Source organism: Bidens hawaiensis, unplaced genomic scaffold (assembly GCF_021521415.1).
Source record: "Bidens hawaiensis isolate Kalapana, Puna unplaced genomic scaffold, B.hawaiensis_p1.1 tig00014471_1, whole genome shotgun sequence".
In the NCBI taxonomy this organism is placed as follows: domain Eukaryota; kingdom Viridiplantae; phylum Streptophyta; class Magnoliopsida; order Asterales; family Asteraceae; genus Bidens; species Bidens hawaiensis.
This window is the reverse complement of record NW_027492261.1, coordinates 1-10,309: the sequence shown is the minus strand read 5'-3', so window position 1 is coordinate 10,309 and position 10,309 is coordinate 1.

Sequence of the window (10,309 nt, the reverse complement as noted above, 5' to 3'; positions counted from 1 at the left end):
ACATTGCGTATCGCGATGGGTAGTAAAATGAAGGTTGACCAGAGTCCATCGCGATACGCGATGGACCGCAGAAGAACCCATCGCGTATCGCGATGGGTAATGCAGACGGGGTGTTAGAGATTTATATCAATTTTCATCATATTCAACCCTATCTTAACACACTTCAAGGCATGCGATTTCCAGAGCTCAAGGAGGCCGATTCCACCATACTGGATCATATCAAGACCATCTACATGCTCTATTTCATCCATATTGAAGATTTCACGATGCCGAGACGCGGCTAAACTCTTAGAATCTCACCCCGGGAGTGTAAGGTTTGTAAGTTTAGTTCCATATTCCATTGGCGTAGAAGCAGTTGAACAACTGGTAAGATTAAACCGTTTAAACAAACTTGTAGCATACTTCTCTTGTGAAATGAGCATCCCCTTTATGTAAATCTAATTTCTATACCAAAAAAATAATGTAAAATTCTTAAATCTGTCATTTTGAATTCCTTGTGCATTGACAATCCAAATGTCCATCGGTTCTCAGTGTGAGTTACTGGCAATTATGAGATCGTCAACGTACAAACAAATGACTAACATAGTATCATTTTGGTGTTCAGATGTGCACTTATGAAATCCGCTATCACTAAAACAAGTGTCTACTCTTCGATACCAGGCCTCGAGAGCTTGTTTTAGGTCATATAATGCCTTTTTAGCAAACAAATCATGTTCTCTTCCCCACTTTTAACGTATTCTTGTTGCAGATTAATATAAACTTGTTTGCTACTCGAATAAAAGTTAATGATAAGGTTCATTAATTTGTTATATTTGTTGTAAACGCTTTTTGAGATAAATTTGTTACGTTTGTAAAATACTAAAATGTAACATGTGAATTGATGTATAGTATAGTGATGAAAAATACAAGATTTAGTTAATAACTTAAAATCTGGAAGAGAGGGTTGGTCCAGGCTTTTGCCACGTGAAGTGGGGAGGGTATCCGACGTGTCAAAGCAGGAAGAGTTGCTGGGGTTTGATTGGGGACCCACTTGGTCTTGTGTTTCTTTTCCTTTCCATGAATCCATCTTTTTGTGCTTTTCTTCTTTTTTGAGTTTTATGTTTTCTTCTCAAACCTGTATTCCTAACCTCACCACCAATGTATGTATATATGTATACTGTATACACATATTCTAATATATATGTAATATTCCATTAACAAGACTCAAGTTATCTAGTTTTGGTTTTGGCAACAAAATATACTTTGATTTTCAACCTGTACATGCATGACAAAACTAGCAAATCAGGAAATGACAAACAGAATGTGCTAAGATCACCAATGTAAAAAAAAAAAAAAAAAAAAAAAAACCCTCAAAACGCAAAAGTACAATGTGATCTAGAAAAAGAACCAAACAAAATAGTACATGTATAAAGACCTAAATCTAACAAGCTAATTTAAAAGAGAGTGATAAATCTAGCCAGCAAGATGAAAATGAAAGTGGAAGCTAATTAGAATAAGGTGAAAGGAGAATGAAATGAAAACAAAATAATAGAAAAAAGGCGAGCGGGATATATGGAATGTTTTTAATGGAGTAAGATTTCTTATATAATTGTTGATTTCATTCTGTCGATCAATCATACACCTCTTTTTTAATTCCCTCATTACATTTCATTTCTCCTCTTATTTATGCGTATCAAACAACAAACGTTACCTTGTCTACATATGATATACTCCAATTATCAAGTTGGTTTTTAAAATGCTTAAAAATCGAATTCTATTTAGTCAAGTTTGATGGCGGTCAAGATGGTCAAACAATCTGTTTTGACAATTTTGTCTATGGTTTTCATACTTGCTAAATCTTTTACGATGAAACTTTTATATAGCTACTAATATAATTAAACTTTTTAAACCATACTCGATGTAAAATAGTTACAAGTTTCCATACGTGTCTCATTCCCAAAATAAAAATCACGCTTAGGTTTAAAAGGATAAAACTGTGAGATTTTGCCCTTGATCATGCAATATTCATCGGGAAGACAAATAAAAAAGAACGAGTTTTGTGGACACATAATATTATTTGGTTGGTTTAGTTCGTCTTTGTTCGTGTAAAGTAATTTCATGAGAAGCATCAGAAAAATATGTGATTTTTACCGCTGTAAAATGTGATTTTCGTTTTTTAAACATGTACAAAAGCGTAATATTAACAACTTATTGAATTAAAAGGAACATGTGTGAACATGCATGTAACGTAGTAAAGTGAACAAGAATACCAAGTTATTAAAATGCGTTTCATATTACATTAATTAATTTAAAGTTGAATGATGATTATGTCTGCAATGATATTTGGCTTGATAAAAATAACAAAAATATTTCAATAAAATAATTATAAGTTATCAGGGTTCTTTTTCGAAATGCAAAAGTTATTAATATATTTTGTTACAAACAACGTAAAATAGAAGATGGTATATTTTAAAGACTATAAGAAAACAATATTTTTTTATTGATAGAAATGCCGAAAGGTAGTCGGCCCAATGTCTCTTTTCGGTCTAGAAAATAATCACTTGAATCTTTGCCCAAAGAACAGAATAAAGAGAGTATTTCCAAAATAATTAAAAGTTATAAAACAGTTATATATATAAGTCTACTTTAAGAAAATAAATATAACTAAAGAGATCAGGATCCTCTATATATGTACAAAGAAATTATACTTGTATTTTACAAATCAAAAGAGTATAATACTCAAGTATATATACATCCTTGTATATGTAATGTTGCTTTTTAAAATTCTAGTGTCCTAAAAAAAGCAATACGATTTCTCATTCTCATATATTGCTTAATCTTCTTAGTGTATGCATGCTTTTAACTTAGGGGTATAGAACATTGAACTTTTTAATGAATAAATAAAGTTAAGCTAACTAAAACTTAAGCCAAAAAAATAGTTGTTTTAGACATTCAAATTCTTCTTTGCTGCGGTCTCTCCGAATCCGATCCTCTTGCCTTGGACACATTATTCACTCGATCATGTAGATTAGATTTTATTTATTTTTATCTTATTGTCGCTGTGCCGTCACATTTGTAGCTCCTGTCATCATAACTTTTGTTGTATCTCTTAGTATCACTGTTATGGTCTTAAACATGTCACCACTTTAATTTGCCACCACAAATTTTCTTATGTTTAACGTTTGCCACCAACGTAGTGCCTCCTTCCGCTATTGATCTAGCCTTAAATCAGCCGTCATCATTTGCTGCCACGGAGTTTTCTTACTGTTTAACACTTTTCTATTTTTATTTATCGAGATTGTATGTTCTACTTATACCTTCATTGTTTTTCGCTCCAGCATATGTTTTCCTCCTGCTCTCATTGCAGAGGAGTATTAAAGAGAATATATTAGTTTGGGTTTATTGTTTTATAATTAATTTGGTTAGAAAAAGTAATTTGATTATGTTTACTTTCTAATTAAGCACAAACTTTATGGATTTTCTTTATTTTACATCACTTAAATAGTTTAATCTGTTTTAATCAAAAGTAACCATTATGAGCTCCCTAAATGAAGGTGGAGGGTCAATCTAGAACCTGATGCTTTATGGTATAAAAACATCAAGGATTGGCGATCTAGATAATGACACCACACCTTCAAGAAAGGTTGGAAATGGGCTTAAAGTTATAACTAGTTTTTGGCATGCAATCCTTTAAATGTAGGCGTGGTTGTAAAAATCCTAACTATACGTCGATTAGTCATCGATTAATTCTGGTTAGTTCTGATTAATCCTCGATTAATTGTTAGTCTCCACTCTATTGGTCGACTAATGACCTGCGATTAGTACAACACTCCCTCCCTGTGGGCTATAATCGGCTATAATCTTGAACTGAGAAAGCAATGTTATAAGAGTGATAATAGCTTTTTGTTCTGGGCCCAAGCCACTGGGCTTGCAGAATGTAGGTTGCTTATTGGCCCAATAATATAAACTTGTGTAAAATGAAACTATGCAATTTGTAGCTGTAAGTACTCTGTAAGCATAGATGATCAAATGTTGGGCTGCTTAGACTCTTGGTTAGAGCACCATAATTGGAATGACTAGCGTTGAATTTGTTATAACTTGTGTTTGTTGTGTAAATATACAGATGTATTAATCCATTTAATTTTACAGTTATTGAGTATTTCAAGGATCATGTTAACGAGTCGAATTCGATATATTTTGAAACAGAGTGATACTACAAAAGTTTATAACGTGTGTGAAAAGTTTGATAATCATATTTATCATTAAACTATAAGGTATGGATGCCATTTTACTAGTGTCACGTCACCGCCATATCAAACCCCATTCACTCTACTCTCTTTCTCAATATCTTAGAAATAGTCACCAATTTACCACGTCTTTTTTTCAAATAAAGGAATAATATTTCTATAACTAAGACCAATTTAATATAATTAGAATTAATTTTATTTTTTAAATTTACTAACATAACTAAAAAACTAAATATTTGATATATTTGAAAACACTACAATATGTTTAATGAAAATTAATTAAAAAATTACATTTAATAAATTAAATTTAAAAAATATACATTTAAAACATTAGATAAAATAACCTATTATATTAATATAAATGGAGATAATAATAAAATATCACTTATCAACTTCTTCTTCTTCTTCTAAGCAATCGTTTGACTCTTGCAACTCATTAAACCCACAACTTTTGTTCTTTGGTTTATTAAAAAAATAAAGAAGCAGCAACAAAGCTTTCATCGGTGAAATGGACGGTGATATTTCAACAATGACTTTGCCCTTGGGTGGTGCCGACCAGACCTGGGTGAGGTTTGCCGCCGACACTGCTTGGCATGTCAGCCTTTGAGCGGCAACGCAAGATCCACACTGGACAGCCTTACTTAGCATTGGTAAAATATTTTAAAAGAAGTTACCACGAACCCATATCCTTTAAGTTATACGAACTTAAGTGACAATTTGAAAACATTAACTTTTTTCATTTTTTATAACATGTAATTAGGATGAATCAACTACTAGTACAAAACGACTATAATAAAGTGGCAAGCAAACGGACAACAAGTTGCGCCGCAATCCCCTTTTGAATAGCAAAGTCAATCCTACTAAAACCGAAGCTTTGGGACCTAGGAGCCGAAGATGTTCCTTATACGACACGTTGAACCATACTCAAAAAAGTTACAACCTCTGGGGCCAGAAAACCAAATGTATCAAAAGCAAATGGGAGAAATACATGTTGATTCTCTAAACAAGCTTTCTTGCATTTAACAACTTTGCCCGATTCAACCTTCAACTTTGCCCGATTCAGCTTTCTCGTATTTAACAACTTTTCACACACGTTATTAACATTACATAAAAAGTTTGATAATCATATTTACCAGGGTTTTTGTGATTGTGCTTACAAAACAACCTTGTCAAGTAGTAGACTTAATAGGTTTTTTTTGGTATTTAAACCAACACTTTGGATGTTATTTAACGTACAATAATTTCAAACCCTTCGCATCATCGCATGGGCTCGACATGCACTTGTATGGTATGTAAAAACTTATCTTATATTTTAGATCACAACTGATCACTTCTTTTGTTAAATTAAGGTGTAAAATCAATTTTGTTTAGACACATAAACCCAAACATAACTCGTGTATATGTAGATTGACACGGATGCAACCCCTTTATAATCAAAAACTTTCTTTACATTTCTTTTCGTATTATAATTATATATTATAACTAGGAAGTTTGGTGCTGCTACGTGTTAATTGGGCCACTTGGCGGCACCGTATTGTTCATTATCATTTTGTTTGTATTTTTTTAGTTTCGGTGTTATAACGAACATAAAGGACCGAATTCGGGTACACTCACAACCTTAACGACCGTGACCGACAACGTTCGGGTTTTATCAACGTCCAAGTTCACCGAGTGACACCACCCATTGACCCACCTCAATTTTTATATTTTTACCGTTTTTTAGCTTCGACACCGTAACGATAGTAACCTAAACTGACCGAATTCGTGTCGAGTTACCGCCTCAAGGCTCTGGATTGACAACGTTTGGGTTTTATCACTGCCCACGTTTACCGAACAAATAAGCATAGAATATTTTATTTTTTATATATGTTAATTTGACAATTTATTTTTTGAGTTTAACGCTTAGGTTTTACCAACGGTGTCTATACCTTAACGGGCATAACCAGTCATGTCTGAATTCACATTGACCTACCGTCGTAACACTCAGGGTATCACGACACCTGGGTTTTAACACCGGTGTTTTACCAGCTGTCCCGGAAAACACTAGTTAATAAATAACGTTGTTATTTGAAAGGCCAAAATATATTTTTTGGAGAAAAATATATAAACAAAACAACATAAATCATGTTGGTTAAAACAAATATATAAAGTCAAGTCCCGAATCGATAATCAAACACACAAACTAAACGAATAACCCTCGTTTATATCAATCAGAAAATATCACTATAAAAACTGATTACAAACCCTCAAACCCTAACTCGGTTTGACTCTTGATAAACCCTAACTCGGTTGCATCTAGATGAACCCTAACTTGGTTACATCTCGTGTGTGCCTCTTGGATGAACCCTAACTCGGTTACACCTCACACCGCCACAATCTATAATGTCTAACCATGACATGTTTATATAGGACTAACCTAACTTGCTATCAAAGACATTACCTATTATAATTACAATACAATTAGGTTACACAACCAATTATGACTAGCTTGTCAATATTAGTCCCTCAAGTTCACCGACTTGTGACTTAGAGTCCGAAATTACTTCCAACAATCACCCCCTAATTTATGACTCAAAATAGGTGGCTCTTCACCTCCGAGCATGTCTCTTTTGCCCTGTTTGATTTGACCCATGAACATGACCTCGGTTTTCACAACCATCTTGGCCTTGATCTCCCCGGAACTTTTCTTGATCCATAGATGTATTCTTCGGTTCCCCCGAACTCGACTACCTCTGTGACCATGTCCCCGACCATTCACTTGGTCGTATGAAAACGCATAACCACTCCTTTGGCTGCAATCCAGGTCATCTAATCGAGCGAACATCAGTCTTCTTGATCTTCTTAGTAAGCACCCGGTTTGATCCAACAAATCAAACCCTTAGGTCAGAACATAACTCTTTAACCCGTGTAAAACAAACTTTGAATCAAACCTACTCGTTCAACCCAACAAAAATATGAACTCTGAATTAAATCGTCTAATTCAACCCAAATAAAAACTTCACAATAATGGTCAAACCAAACTTGTTAACCAACAAAGAAAAACAAACCAACTTGTTTTATATATTTTCTTTGAAGTATTCGTGAGCACACCAAAATAAATCACCTCTTGATTTATTACCTTTTCTTTGTTTATTCACAAAATAAATCACCTCTTGTTTTGACTATTGTGTCCTTCTCTGCCCAAGAAGAATACTGTGCAATCTTGTCCACAAAATTCCAAATAGGTTTTGTGATACTTTTAATCTTTTAATCACAAAACAAGTAAATCACACAAATCGGAAAAATTGCAAATCCAATCTCCTTGTGCTAAACCCAATAAACAGAACAACCTTTTCTGTCGATCGCTACTACCGGACAAGCAACTCCGATTGCTACTCTTAGACGTTGCTGCTGCGGAATTCCGATCACCTAATCTCAGCCCCCGTCGTCGACCCTTGTCTCGATCACCGACCTCGCCTCGATTACTCTATCACGCCTTGACCGAAACCTCCTTATCAATCACGAATTTGATCGATGTCTTGAGCCTTCGGTCACCTTATCGATTTCTTGAACTTGGCTCTGATACCAATTCAAGTCCCGAATCGATAATCAAACACACAAACTAAACGAATAACCCTTGTTTATATCAATCAGAAAATATCACTATAAAAACTGATTACAAACCCTCAAACCCTAACTCGGTTTGACTCTTGACAACCCCTAACTCGGTTGCATCTAGATAAGCCCTAACTTGGTTACATCTCATGTGTGCCTCTTGGATGAAAACTCGGTTACACCTCACACCACCACAATCTATAATGTCTAACCATGACATGTTTATATAGGACTAACCTAACTTTCTATCAAATACATTACCTATTAATTACAATACAATTAGAAAACACAACCAGTTATGACCAGCTTGTCAATATTAGTCCCTCAAGTTCACCGACTTGTGACTTAGAGTCCGAAATTACTTCCAACATAAAGTTATGCATTTATTTACTCGATGAGATTTAAAGACAAATATGTAAAAGAGTTATATATATATTTTAAATACACATATGAATGAGATGTAACACAACAATCATAAATCTAACGTGTTCGGTGAACACGTTGAATAAACTAGTTCTTCAATAATAATATCCGATGGATGTTACAATACCATACATGTACCCGTACTTGTACTCGAAAATATCTGTACCTAAAATCAGTAAATTCGGGTATCTGTACTCTTACCCAATTTTATTGTCCGGGTACAGATACTTTCAGGTACGGTACTCGTTTTGATACCACTTTGTTATTTATAAAAAATCTCCACTAAACTTAGTATGAAATATAATATCCATTCATAATTGTAATGAATTCCAAAACATACAAAGTCTCCAAAAATAAATGTTTAAAACAAAATTAACTTACGCAAAGAAAGTTAACATTCGTTTAATTTTCCCTAGTTATCTTTTCATTTTCCCCTTTCCATTTCTTTATTTATTGTTTTCTCAATTACTATAGAAAAACAAGATAGAAGAAACTAATTCAACTGATATATATTATGATTTGACAATCTTGCTTGAAAATTAAGTTATGAGTGTTGGAAACCTAATAAAAGCCTCTTATATTATGAATGGGTACCGATACTCGTAATACTCGTATTTGTATCTGTACATGTACCCGTACCTAAAATCAGTAAATGTCACACCCCGACCAATGTGGCGGAACATGCCGGGGTGCAACCTGATTGGACAAATACACAAGACATTATTTAAAGTGACTATATTTAATTAGCTCATTTATTTCATAAATCAATAATCAACACATCTCGTTCACACAAACAATTTGAATACAAGTAACAATTATATTGTTCGTTTTACTAATACCCTAATGGTCTTGGTAACGTTTTTCGTCAAGTCTTCGAGTCAACAAACGTCAAACCTGTAACATTTCATAAAATAAAGTTTGTCAACACAAAGGTTGGTGAGCAATTCATAAGATTGAGCATATAAGTATATAGTAATAAAAAGCCACAAAACTTGTATACAAAACAATAAATTAAAGCACTAGATTTGGATAAATAGACAATCGCTAAACACGTTAGCACCACCTAGCTACAAGGGGTTGCCAAGTAGTCTAGGATTTTATGATTATCGTTAATTGCATTACCTTAACGACACCATGCTATAAGAGAATACCAAATAGTTCACGGATTTATAGATTCCACCAACCGAAAGCAATAAACACATAGGCATATAAGCATATGTAACACCCCGGCTAAAGCGGAATACGCCCGAGTGTGACGTACAGATTGCCCAAAACACATGTGGCACTATTAAGTGACAATATTATCATAAATTAATTTAAACATCAAGTACACAAGTTTGTAACAAGAAATACAAGGAGAATACAAGAACAATTAACAACTTGTTCATTTATTAATATAACCTAAGTTCTAGTGTCTTCTCCGTTTCATCCTCTAATAATTGTACCTGTAACATATATATAAAATAAAGTCAACTAAATGAATAGTTGGTGAGTTCACATAAGTTTTGATATACGTACATAAAAATCATACAATTCCATGAACAAGTGTAAATGAGCAAGTAATGTTCTTTCCAACTGGGATTGTGCACCAGCGTACTCAGATAAACGCAAGTAAGGTCCTTTCCAGTTGGGATTGTGCACCAACGTACTCTGATAATGAGGCCATTTTCCACTCATAACAACAAATGTATTGAGCGCAAAGGGGGGAGTATGATCATACTATCTTGAAGTAATCCATGAGCAAGTAATTTGTAGCAAGTAATTTGTAGCAAGTAACAAGTAAACACACAAATCCATGTAGCGAATTGTAGTTTGTAAATAATGAATAAACGAAATTGAATTATTGATAGGATATATATGCTACCCCCAAAATAGTTTAAAAGGGTAAAAAGAGGGTGTGAGAAACTCACCTTTGATATTGGAGACAACTTGAAACAATAACCGAAAGAGAGTTAACAAACGAAGCAATTGAATCTCACAAAACTATAAATAATAACGAAGATACAAAAATCAATGACTAGCTACCGGAATTATAAAGTTAATTAACTTATGGTAAATGGGGACTT